The sequence below is a fragment of the Ciconia boyciana genome, chromosome 1, assembly GCF_034638445.1.
Source record: "Ciconia boyciana chromosome 1, ASM3463844v1, whole genome shotgun sequence".
In the NCBI taxonomy this organism is placed as follows: domain Eukaryota; kingdom Metazoa; phylum Chordata; class Aves; order Ciconiiformes; family Ciconiidae; genus Ciconia; species Ciconia boyciana.
In genome coordinates this window covers 131,998,592-132,012,447 of record NC_132934.1, presented here as the reverse complement: position 1 = coordinate 132,012,447, position 13,856 = coordinate 131,998,592, and the positions used below count along the sequence as shown (strand labels likewise).

The 13,856-nt window shown below is 44.4% G+C and overlaps 1 long non-coding RNA gene across 1 annotated transcript in view; it reads right to left on the bottom strand.

The window, feature by feature from the left end:
* Positions 1-12,186: 12,186 nt before the first annotated feature.
* The window catches only part of LOC140647680 (uncharacterized), a 34,858-nt gene continuing 33,188 nt past the window's right edge, over positions 12,187-13,856 (bottom strand). The window contains exon 3 of the long non-coding RNA XR_012040912.1: positions 12,187-12,256. This is a non-coding gene — a long non-coding RNA (uncharacterized lncRNA). The remainder of the gene's footprint in view (positions 12,257-13,856) is intronic.

Below are 13,856 nucleotides of genomic sequence, written 5' to 3'. Positions count from 1 at the left end.
GTCCAGGACTGGCAGAGGTGATGCTGTTCTGCTTTCTCCGTCCACTGGATGGAGAAAGCATGGTCAGGCTACTACAGAGAAAAGGAGTGCTGGACCCCAGCTTGCAGTGCTGTAGTACTTGGTCTTTCCTTCTGCTCCAGCAAGGAAATTCTGCAGGATGCAACGTCATATTCAAAATTGTTCCCTTCCCCATTGCCAGATGAATAGGCCAGCGGATGGCCGTGAGAAGAACAGTCCTCTGTTGATGGTGGCTTCAGGTGTAAACCATGACCTCAGAAACAAATCTTTGTTCAAAGGCAAAGACAGAAGAGTACAGAATTAAAAACTTTTCATCACAACTTTAATTTCAGTGTAACTTTCAGCCTTATGACCTGAACAATAACTTTTATCAATTTTAGATTCCCTCTGCTTTTTCCCCCTAAAATAAAAATCTTTGTAAATTATTATTGTTGTTGTTATTAATCACACTTTCTACAGTGGGACCTACAGCACCAAGGATTAATGAGCATGTAGCCAAGCGTTAATGTAGATAAATGGGATCTACCTTCCTGTACTTCAAGCACTTACCTCCTCGTGGTCCACGCTGGAACAAACAGGTCAGACAATGCATATTTCTGTGCATCCCTATGGCACTAACCTAAAAGCCAGCCCTATGAAATACCCACAGAGTAGCAGGACCCCAGGGAGTTCACAGTCTAGGTAGGCACAACAGAAACAGGAGAGGGGAGAGGGGAAGTGGTGGGGCAGACGAGCGGAGTGTGATACGTGGGGGAAGGGAAAGGCATATCAGTTGGGACAGTGGGATGATTTTGGAGAGAACTGGAAAACGCCAGAGAGAGAGAAGACAAAAAGCGCTGACAGAGAGAGCACGAAGCAGCAGCAGTAAGAAGGGCAGGCGGAGAATGAAGATAAGGTCACACAGCTTCTCAGATAAAGAGGGAGCCAGCACATCCGCACAGGGCAGAAGCAGCCCCGTCACAGCTGCACAAACTCCTTTGGCTCATCTCAGCTCCCTGGCCCAAGAGCCTCCAGTGCTGTCCCCAACAGCTGGGCACTGTCCCCCCATGCACCAAGAGCCTTCGGTGGCACTGCTCCTTCAGTGCAGTGCCAGGCATTGGTGGCACTATGCCAGCAAAGCGACACTCCAGACATGGGACCAGATATACCTCCCTAGGGAGCTTTGCCTTTAGCTCCTGAATCTCAGGGCCAGAAGCCGCCACTGGAGCAGCTGCACTCAGCCCGTTCACAACACAAGCCGCAGAGTTACCCCTGCACAGAGCCAATCAACCCATCTTTGATTATCATTCAGAAAGGCACTCAGACTGGCTATGAAGATATCAAGGGATGGTGAATCTGTCGTTCCCTTTGGTCATTGATTCCTCTAGCTAATCCTCTTTACTGAAAAAAAAAATTGGGCTTCACAGACGAGTTCCTTATAATCTGTCACCCTCAGAAATATCAAATTGCACTCCTGGAAGCTAGACTTTCAGGATGGTTCTGTGACAAAAAGTCTTGCAAAAAAGATACATTCTCTTGGATAACCAGCAAGTGTTTTGAGACCTGACCAACTAGCCACGTCTGGATGAGAACATTAATTTGAATGATATGGGCATATTCTTTTGGGCCAACCGTTCTGCCAACATTGTGCAACCATATTATGTACCTCACATTCAAAAAGACACAGTGCTGCTTCGTCACAGAACTTTGCAGGGGGAGCCAGGACTGCCCAGCCAGAGTCAAAGATGTGTCCTCACACACAAAAAGGCAAGAGGTTTGATTCAAGTCTTTGCTTGGTAGGAATGTCAAGAGAAAAAGAAAGGGTTTTTTCCATGTAGAGCCAAGAATGCCATTTTCTGCCCAGTTACCTTGTTTCATGGAACGTCAAGTAAATCTGCCCATTTAGTAGACATACTCAGGCAATAACAACCAGTATGTGAACAGAAAAGGACTCCTTATTTTGCTTTAAAGAATCATAAATCAAATTTGTCCTTACACATAAATGTTGTGCAACAAAGCTTATAAGAATTTGGGCCAGCAGGAATTTCAAGGAAATAATTGTATTTTAAAAAGTCAATCACGGTGCTTGAACATGGCAGCAATGAAAACTCATGCAAAAATAACTACCCAAACACAGAAAAATGTTTTATTGTTAACTGTCTAGTAAAGATATCTTGGAGTATCAAAAGTCAATGGAGTTTTTAAAAACATTAATACTTTCATTTCAAGTATTATAAGAATAACCATATACCTAATGCTTTACTAAGACTCCTTGGTCTTTGCTTTTCAATAGCCTTGAGATCCCACCAAAGGCAGTTCACAAGTTGGTATAAATAGATAGTAGCTTGGCAAGAGTATAGGACAGCCATTTTTTCCATAATTATCTGATAGGTTTTCATCCACTTCCAATCAAAACATTCCTCCCATTGAAACATTTATTTTGCTTCAGTTGAACTTTAAAGTTCCCTTGTAGCCATCAGGCCTGGGGTCTTTCTGAATATCATTAACAGCAGCAAAAAAAAAAAATCGTTCTATGGCAATAATCTCACCTTTTAGAAGAGCTTCCTTCTGTTCCCACTACTGGAGGGAGGATCAAAATTAAGCCATCAGCCAAACACCACAATTCCATATGGGAAATGAGAGACCAAACATGATCTGCAGACCAGAGCATGCAGGATTTGTGGCTAGGAAAAAGAAGTGCAATGTGCATGTTTTTCATATGTATTTCATTGGAGGCAGTTTATAAAAAGAATGAATGATAGACAGAACTCAAACCTTATCTCCCTAAAGAGCAACAACTCTTCTACAGAGAAGAGATGCATTCAGCTTAATCACAGAGTTAAGCAAATAACTATATTTTTGGCCAGGCAGAAGACCAAAGATTTGCAAGAATTTGAATTATATTTGAAATTATCTTTGACTTTAAATGAAGATGTCTCTAGAAATAATGCTGGGTATTATCTTCCACCTGGAACTGAAAGTGAAATTGGCTTCTCTACACAGAAGGTCCCCTCCACAGTAAAATAAATTGTATTAATCCATTAGCAGAAATGTCAAGTTCAGCTGATAATTATCAACTGGCTTTACAAAAACACTGGCCATTCCTCATTAAATTTATGTAAGAGATCTAACCAACCAAGTCCATTCTGAGATGTCTGATGATCTTTCACTTAATGTAACAATGTTCTTGCAGCACAGGACTGACTTTGCTGCAAAATGGGCCATGACTTCCAGGCTCCACAGTTTCACACCAGGCAGACCATGCTCGGGGGCATCTCATCAGTATGGGCAAAACTACATTAAACCACCCCAGGGAAGAAGAACGCACCACGAGTTTACTCCTACCATGGAAAGTCTAGGAGGTAAGAAGTGGCTGTAAGCCAGGCAGAGAGTCCTGAGAGCTGGGGCTTGTGGATCATGGAAGAGCAACGTTGTTCGGTGTCAATACGGATGCTTCCGGGAGGTAACAGCTTCCCTTGCTCACTCACGGGCCCTGTCCACAGCAGCAGCAGCAACAGCAGCCAGGATGGCTGGCAGGCAACCCAAAGCCATGGGCCTCCTGGCATGCAGAGCGGTCTACTGAAGTCATCAACTTTCTAGACCTACATCTGGATTTGGTAGTAAAGCTGGAACAGAGGAAGATGGACAGACTCTTCTTCGTTTCTGTCATGCCAGAATATCTGCATCCGCAGAAGTGGATTCAAAGCACCTGAGGTATGTTCCTGGCTCTGCTGAATACAGTGGTGGATTTCCCAATCATTCCAGCAGTGCTGGTATTTAGAAAAACATGTGGCAAAGGGCTGTACAAAACAACACTAGCTTGCTGGTGAAAGAGGGATGAGCCAGGAAGATTGTTTTGGTTTTCTCCAACCCACTCTGCTTTATTCTTAATAGCTAAATTTATGCAAACAACCCAGAGAAATATGTATTAAACAACTCAGATGAAGGGATGTTTTTAAAATGAAATGGCATTTAGATAAAATTTTGCCAGTTCTGCTGAAAAAAAAAAAAAAAGAAAGTCTGTTCTAATTCTGCACGATCCTAACACTGAATTTACCATAAGGGCTATACAGATATCCAGATGAATTTTGAGGGTTTGTATGTCAGGGCAACGCTATTTATGGAACACTCTCAGCAAACACAAGGAGGGAGAAACCTTAATCTGTTCCCCCTGGAAACCAGAGCACTGCACTGATGAGGCAGGACTAGGCTGCATGTTCTGTAACAGTATGTATAATGGATGAGACTTTCAGGGGGTGGGTGTTCAGGTGCCAAAAACTGATGCACACAGAATCATCAGTCACTTCTGAAAAGTCTTTGGCAGGATCCCTAACTATATGGAACCAATCCATAGCTATACAGCTCACAAGCGGGATGCTACAGACTTAATGGTCTGTTCTCAAGCAGATATATGGTTTGTTTTTGTTGAGTTATTGAGTTTGTTGATGGCTTCTTGGAGCAGAATGGGATTGAATGAAAAAGGGAAGGTGATTCACAGAAAAATGGGCTTAGTTGACCAAAATACACCTCCTCTGCTCTATGTTGCTGGCTGCCACTGTCAGCTCCCACTACAGACAGCTTGGAAAGGTATTTCCTTCCTTTCTTTTCTCCTCTCACCTCACAACTGCATCAGTGTGTGCCCTTCCTCATGAAGACTGGTGAAGGCCTGAAAGCATTTTAGGAGCAATAGGGTAAGAAGAGGGGATGAGGAATAAGTTTAGTCCTAGTTCTGCCAGAGCAGTTCAGGATGAGAACTCTTGTGGATAGATCACACCAGAAGGGAAGAGGTGGCAGCACTGAGCCTTTAATGGATTTGTTCTCTGTTGGCAGCAGACATTGGTCACCAGGATGAAACGGGTATGAAATTAATGGAGAGTTTGAAATGGGGATGGCTAACATTTCCTCCTCAATCATTGGCTGTCTCTTCACTCTCGTCAAGTCAACAACTTACTAGTTGTAGTCAATACCAGCTCCCTTCTTTTACATGATTACCGGAAAAGTTTAAAAAAGGATGTGTCTGTTTTTCTTTCCTGCCACTTACTTCTAGAGCCATCCATGAGGCTCCGCTCCAAAACAAAAAAAGGAAAAGATGCCCAACCATAACGGGCAGCAGAGAGCAAAGATGCATACAAGAACAGCTCCTTCAACCACTCAGCATTTTGGCTCCATTAAACAGGACACCCTCCTGGCATTCAGGCCAGAGGGACTGTGGCAATAATATCGTCTCAAAACTGAGACACCACCATACGTCATGGCAGACACCTCACTGAGCCAAGAGGAGACACTGGAGACACACTGATAGGAATACATAAAGCAGAATGGCAAGCTCAAAGCCAAAGACCTGCAGCGGGGATATACCCACTCTGTGGAGCTAGCAAGAGGGTGCATTAGGCGAGCAGAAAGCTGCCTATGACAGCAGTGAGGTGCCTCACCTGAGCCGAGAGCAGTGGCCCCCCGCATGCTGCAGAGCAAGGCAGGGGAAGTGCTTTGAAGGACTCAAGCCATGCCTGATCCCCATAACACCACTACTTGCACAGTCAGCCTTTTCAGTGTAAACACATCTCCCCTTGAGATGACTCTGCGGTGCCTTCATCCAGCTCTGAAGTGTCCAGCAGCAAACTTAAGCAGCCCGAGTACCTATACTCTGCAGTTGGGTCTCAACTTCATAAAACAACTCCTCTACCACATACTGAGACCTCTGATCTTCGAAGTGTCTGACCCTGTGCTGTGCACTGGGGGATCTGAGCAACAACGGAAAGTTGACATGCCGTAGAGAGCAGGGGTGAAGAGGCAAGCTGTGGAAATATCCATAAGGAGGGATATCCTAAATCCTTGATCTTTGTTCATCATGAACTTCCCAGTGCCATTTAGGAAGCTGTTTCTCCAGGCAGAAACACCATTTTCTAAATAAGTAATCCAAAACTAAGTTTATCATCTCTCTACCTGCATCTGAACATGTATAGATAAAGCCATTTCATCACAGCACACAAAACGTGCTGTGTTTGCATGGCCCAGTTTGCAGTCGACACAAAAACCAATTCAGCCAAACTCTGACAAAAAGACCAGCCTGTTCATTTGGTTCCCACTTACCACATGTAAAGGAAATCCAAGGGGATTTGCAGAAAACAGCCACGTGCAGTGCGCTGACACTAAGACACAGTGTTAACAAACTACAGAAGGGCTCTGGCCAAAAGTCCCTAGGGGTCCCTCCTCCCTCACCCCGGGGTGAATTTGGCAATGACACGATCAGCTCCAGGTCCTCTAACAGCAGAGGCCTTGCAGGGCTGTCAGACTTCACATACCTTGCATGATTTGTGCATTTGACAGGCACGTCACCTCTCTGCAAGGCTCAGATACAATCTCAGGCACTGACAAGGGAATGAAAACCATTTGGCTTAGGTACCAAATTGCCAGTCAGGAGAACACGACTCTAGTATTCGCCTCTTCCCCAGGCAGCTCTTGATATTTTGCAATTTGCAAGCGTTACCAGAGGGCTTTTCACACCTGCCTGGGAACAGAAGTCAGGGCTTCATCATGGCAGGTCGAATGTAATGCCCTCTGTCACAATGACTTTCAGAGCAAAAGTATCCAGTCTGTAGTTGGCTCTGCTATATAAAATCAATGCTTCACCTACAGCCTACTTGACAAATCAAGAGAAATCAGGCCAATATCTAATGCTGTTTTAAAAGTCCTCTAGAACTCACTGGTACAGCAAGTAATAGGTCAATCGGTAGCAGCTGCTTCTGCCTACAGGTTACTTATTCTTGGACTGCAAAATAGAGCTCTGTTAATGATCCACTTTTAAGTAGCACTTACTGAAAAGCTGGATACCTCAGCTTTTAAAAAAAAAACCCATAACTCAAGACCGAGTATTTACAAGCAGAGCTAAGCACCTCTTACGTCAGAACACTGCCAGTAAGTCAACCAGCTTAACAATTACAAATCACTGATTTAAATCCCACTGCTTTCCAAATAGTGTATGTTTAGAGCCCTAACATGAAATTAGTTTTATCAGCCTAAGTCCGTGCATCTCTTTCCTATTTCCATCAAGACACTTGGCACTGGCCAATAATCTAGAAGGGCCAAGATGCGAGGGGGGAAGGGATGGATAAAGCATTACCTGGTTTACTCAAAGCACAGCAGCCATTGAGATCGGGGCACGCCAAGCAGCAGAACCTGGGAGCAACTCAGCTGTATAAAGACATTCAGTGAGGCTGACAGCATTCTACCTGCACTAAAGCACACGGGTTTCTCACATGAAGTTCATCGATCTGTGCAAATTACTTGCCAAATGTGAGCTAACTCAGGCATAATTTGCATAATCAGTGACATGAAGCTGAGGGTAGCATAGCAGCTATGTATCTACTACTCCCAGGAGTCGAAGAAGTGCTAATATCAGTGCATACCCTGTCCACTATATGTATCTCACCCAGGAGACAGCTCCAAAATTGGACAGCATTGCCACTCAGCAGAGTGCATTTTCTGCAGGAGACGTGTGTGTGCTCACTGCAGACCCGTGAGGAGCCTGCAGCCATGCCCCCCCTGCCTTGAAACTACTGAGCTCAGGTCAAAACAGCATTAAAAATGCAGCCTGACATGGCCATGCACAGTCCAGGATAAGCATGTGATGGCTGAAGCCTGCATAGCATCTTCCTTCTTCCAGGCCATTGCTGGGAAAGACCAAGTGAAGAACAGTGCAAACCCATGCAGAGTGCACAGACCTACCTGGCCCTACAACATGGGGCAACCCCCACAACTACCTGCGTGCTTTAGTCAAAATTATATAAAGTGATCATCTGGCTCTTTTCAACTAAAGTCACAGTCACCAAACCCAGGGGGAGGCTATCACCCCACCTGAATGTCTGTCAGACCAAAACAAAGGTAATTTGCATCTTTACATTGATGGTGTCTGCTTGAGGACATTCAATTACTTCATAAGCCTGAGTGTGAAAAGGATTGATGTTCCCATTTTCCCCAGTTACTCATAAATCTTCCTGCCTGACCACATCATACACATTTTTGAAGAGCACATTAAGGACCTTATCAATATTTTTCCACTGTCCAGAAAACCTTTGAGAAGGTTTCTTCCATCCGTAAGCAAAGAACACAGTGGAGAAAATGTCTGCATGAATCCATCAAAGCCAGTTCTGTGGCAAATGTTTTCTGTTCTGACATGGAACAAAATTATTTTATAAACTCTCCACGAAAAGCTATTCTTGGGGAAAAAAGGGAAACATTCTTCATACCCACATGGCAAAGGGAAAAACTGTTTGTCACCATCTCCATGGGATTGCCCAGGTCTAAGCCATTCTTCTGAGGAGTCCCAGGCCCTGTGGTCCAGGGCTGGGCTCCTCGATCCCAATGGGATCCTGCAGGCACCTGGCTTCCACCCCCTCAGGGAGGCATTCTGGAAACACCAAGGATCCAGGAATAGTGTGCAGAGCTACTGCATACATCCAAGTCACCTTGCTGGAGATAATAACCCAGAAAAGAACCTAAAAAATGACTGGAGCTATGAAAAAAAAAAAAATTAAAAGCTTTCCTTGCAGTGAGTGAAAGGCATCTTTATATGTGTAGTTCATCTAAGAGAAGGTTAAAAGGTGGCTTGATCACAATTTACAAGGGGCTGCACTGAGACACAGATGGATCTCTTGTCTTTTTTTCTCCTGGCTATTAAAGAGCCAACACTGGGAAGCCGAAGCTAGACAGACTCAGATTAGAAATGAGGAGTGAATTTTTAACAGAGCAGGTAATTAATCATTGAAACAGCTTACTCAGGGATGTAGAGTATTCTTCATCACTGGCAGTCTTTAAATAGATGCTGGATTTCTTTTTAAAAGAAGATATGCCAGGTCCCAAACAAGAGTCAGGGGACCAGTGCGGGATTATTGGCCAAGCCCTTTTGCTCTGCCCCTACTGCATGACACAAGCTTAATAACCCTAATGCACTATCCGGGCTTAAAAATCTCTGGAGGATATTCATACCGTCTAACCTTAGATATGCCCAGCCTCCCTCTACAGCCGAAGGAGGCAGTGAGGGAGGGTAACGTACAGCAGGGGCCAAACTTGCATGCTCTGAACAGCCACTTTGCACAGCTAAGGTCATTTGTAACCAAGTTTAAACTCCAGCAAACTGAAGATAAGGTCATAATCATAAAAATAGCAAGCCACCTGTATGTCACAGCCTTTCCATCCCAGCCCCACTCCCTCCTTGGAGGTGCAGAGAGGCGTGGGAGGAAGGCAGCGAGCCGGCGCAGCGGCAGCACCCCTCTATCCATTCTCCCTGCAGACTCACGCTGACTCACGTAGCACCGGAGAGTCACCAGACAAGTCCTATGGAACCTGCACTCTGCTCCTCACCCGGCTTTGGGCCAGGTTCCCCTCACCGGTGGGGAAGCACATCCATTTTAGTGGCCTTGGTCATATAGTTAAACAAGACGTTGCTACTTTCTCGTTGCTTCAGCTGGAGGAAAGAGGAGTTTATTTCATATAAAGGCAGAGCTTACCAGGAATATTTGATGGAATAGCAAGAACCAATCAGATCCCAAATAAGCTTAGAAGTAGGGACAGATGACCTCTTTCAAGTACCACTGTGGAAAGTAGCCTCACATGTCTTCAGGGGTAAGACTTCCTACAAATCCTCACATTTTTTAAAGAACAGTAATTCTTTATACATCTTTACAAATATTTGTCTTTTTCTGTGCTGTTAACACTTGCTGTTGCCAACAGTATTGCCAATTTCTGTTTGAAATGCAAGGAATGAACCATCATAATTTTGGACACATTTGCAAAAAAACAAAACCAAAAAATAAATCCCTCTCCAGAAAAAAACAACAGACTTAAAAATTTTACCAAACCAGAAAACAATTCATAGCCAGATTAACGACCAGATCTCTGTGAAATCTCATTTAGCAAATCACATCCTGAAGTAAGAGCCAATGTTTCTTAGCAGAAACACAAAACATTTTAGGTATCAAATCTGTCACGTGTACTTCTATAACAAAGACCACCGTGGCGTCAGACTAATCACCTTGCTTGTACGCAAAGGTTACAGCAGACTAATTTCTATAATTACACGTGAAGTGTTGAAAAATTAGGTGTCTGGCAATTACAAGATAGAAAAAACTGCACCTTATTCTACAGGAGCTAATTCCAAGGAACACACATGCTCATTTGATGATATGATCCTTCACTGTTTCCTCTACAAAGTTTTGGAAAATTGCATCACCGAGTTATAAGCTGTTTGCTTTATCAGACTTTCAAAAATATTTCTGATTTCAGCTTGATAGCTGCAACATCCACCCTTGCCGTGAATGTTTAGGATTGATATACCCAGGACATCAGTTAATCATAACAGAAAAAAAAAAAAAAAAAAAAAGATATATATACACACATACAAATGTGTGTGTGTGTATACAAACATACATATTTTATACAGAGATATATATTTCTAGATAAAAATGTTTCCACTAACAGTTTGACAGAGATGTGACCTTTCCCATTACTGAATGCTATTACATTTTGACTACTAATGAGTAGCAGATGTTAACAGACAGCATAGGCAGGCATTACTTATGTGCTGCTCATCTGTAATGCCTATTTATGGATCTTGACATTTCTCTGAAGTCAGCCGCTCAAGGAAGCAGCTATGGCCACTTGGAGGGCTTAGAAAAATGCAGCCTAACCTAACAAAATCAAACAAATTTTTGATGACTCACTGTCTGACACATCAGTGGTACCTGTCACAAGATCAGCTGGGAAGGAGGACTTGCCCACCTCTTCATCAACCACATATATGAACTGGAATCACAGTAATGTTAATTGATATATGGAGCTAGAGTGGCTTTAGAAGGATACCCAGGAAAATAATTATATACGATGCAACATTTGCTGACACTTTCCAATCCGCTTGGCAGCATGATGCTCAAGGAGCACAGAAGCAGCCAACATTCAACCATGCCCTTTAAGCAGTTTGCCTGTAGAGACGGTGCATGACTCACAAAGCAGGGTATTCTCAGCTGAGAGAGCAGCTTCTGAGTCAGCAGCCAGCAGCCAAATGTCTGCTAGTAAAGGTGGTAAAAAGGTCAGACTGATAACTTCAAGTGAAGGAGGAGCTGGTAATAAGTTGAGCTCACTACCTTGGGCAGCACACTTTGGGTGGAGATGCTGCAAGACATCCTCCTGGTGCTGCAACTAATCAGCGTTTTGGACTGATTTATTAGTCCTTGTGGATATGTCTTTCCAAAAACAAGCTGTTCTCTGGAAGAAGAGAATGACACATGGGGCACTGCCACACAGAAACTATCCTGTGCGTTCATCTTAATGAAGAGGAATTAAATAGCAAAACTGTTCTTGCTGTTTATGGACTTAAAGCAAAACATGTCCCCGCTAACACTCACCTGTCCCTTCTCAATAAATTATACTTGCAAGTCAAAGTATATCTCAGCATAAAAGGAAATCATGAGTCCAATGTTTCAATCAGCCCCTCAGATCCAGCAGGGAAGGGGCCATACAGAGCCCCAGTGCCTGCTGCTGTCACCACAGAAGGACAGGTACCTTGCAGAGACAGAGCCAGCGGGACACAGCGGTAGCTCTCAGACAAGGTCCTGGGGTACCACATGTTTCTCTACAGCAATGCCAGCCAGAGAGGATGAAAGTTTCACAAAAAACATGATAGCTGGCCATTGAGAAAGGTCCCCCTTTTCTTGCATTGCCCTGTAAGCCAGCAATGATGACAATAGGAAATGAAGACTGTAAAGATTAAACTAAATTTAAAGAAACCACACTCAAGAGGATACTTGCATTTCTGAGTTCCCCTGTACTTGGTGAGGAGTTCAGAGTGTGATGTGCATACCTCTGAAAGAAGCAGCTACAAAAACTCATCACCACTTTTACATGCTGTGCTTATGTTCTGCAATGGCATTTTACTTACCTGTTACCTGTAATAGCACCAGAAAGAAGAGCTCAAGAAAATCTTCAGTGTAAATGCGAGAAAAGTATTACACGCACAGAGTGAGAAGAAGTACGGCAAGGATGCCATGAATTGTACAATAGCCAAAGTTTCCTTTTCTTCACCCAGGTTATAGATTCAGTAAGGGGTACTGTGCTTACCTGACACTGGTAGGGGAAAAAGTAAATGTTTCATTTCCTCTGGTAAAGGTGGAGTGAAAGCTCTCTAGGATGAAAAGACTCAAGTATGAGAGGACTACCATCCATCAGTTCAAAACTGCTCCACTTCTTCCAGTCTCTAAATATAGGTCTGCAAGAGAGTGAACAACAGAATTGGACCATCATGACCCTGGAAACAGAGGAGATTCAGATGTACTGGGATGCGAAGAATTAAAGCCAGAGCAGTGCACTGGGAACACAGAGAGACTGGTGCATAACCTGTGGGTGTGAAGTTTGGTGTGAAATCAGAACGCCCCTCCTATGCCATGAAGCCAAAAGTCCTCCCTGCATGGCTGGGGCATAGTGCCAGGGCATAGCAGGGTGTCTGAAGGTGCAAAGCCCTCTGGAATAGCAGTGGAGGGTGGCTTAAAAGTGCAGAGAGACAACCTTGGTGCAATCACAACCCTGCTGCTTTTTGGGCATGGCCACTACTATCAGCTGTCTCACAAACTGACTGTGCAGCATCTCAGAGAGCACTAACTGGCACAGGCCAAACCAGTCAAAGAATGTGCTGGTATTTAAGCAGCATGAGCAATCAGAGAGCCAGCACTCAAGGATGCTGTGTGTTATTTTGCAGCATATTTTCACAGAATCACAGAATCGCATAGGTTGGAAAAGACCTTTAAGATCATCGAGTCCAACCATAAACCTAACACTACCAAGACCACCACTACACCATGTCCCTAAGCACCTCATCCAAACGTCTTTTAAATACCTCCAGGGATGGCAACTCAACCGCTTCCCTGGGCAGCCAATGTAGCCAGGTTTGCACCATTCCTTGGCTGAGGGATCACATCCCAGCCCTGAAACACGGCCTGTCTAGGAGGGGAAAGGAAAAGGTCTCAGCTCCCATCTCCTCCTAACTCTTCGCATTTGGGTTGTACCTGTCATCGCAGAAAGCTATCTCTTCTGCTAAGGTTGTTTCCTCTTCTCGAGGTCTGTTACTCTCTCTTTCCATGCTTACCTGCAGAGATCAAGGGTGCTACAGAAAATCAGAGCAGATGCTACAGAGCTATCAGACAGCAGTGATCCCTAGCTGATTGCAATACAACCCTTTTAGTTCCTTGAGCCATTTTGCAGAGATTTAGGAAGAAGGGAGTTCCCTGCAGCATAGGATATTGTCATTATGCAGCACAATCAGGTGCTGTGATGAGATGCTCTTTTCTCACCAAACAGGGTTCCCATGAATCTCTGAGAGGACACGGAGGCTCGCAGCCCTGTGTGAGACCAATGGGGTTGACGGATCTGGGTTTGCATTTCTCTTGGTCAGGTATCCTGAGCTCTGTGAGTAAATGTCACGGTGCAGATGCCAACTGGACTTCGTTCACTCTCTCAGCCAGGTGTCCTCCCCTGGCCTGCAGGAAAGGGTGCTCTCTCAGGCAGGGAGGAGGTCCATGACTGACCCTCCCTGCCGGGGCTGGGGGCATGCAGAGCTTGAACTGAGAGACACCCACAACCCACCCCATTACACATCACACAACCAGAGTAAAAGGGGGAGAGGGGAGGAAGCATTTTGCTGCTCAGAGATCCATTAGGCTTCTGAACATCACAGGGGGCAGGCAGAGCTGAAAGGAGAAATCTGACTGTAAGCCTAAACACCCTGGTTTCCATTGGTTTTTCTGATCTTTAACAGTATTTGATCATACAGAAAGCTATTTCACAGTTTCTCTGTGCCATTACTCTTGGTGCGC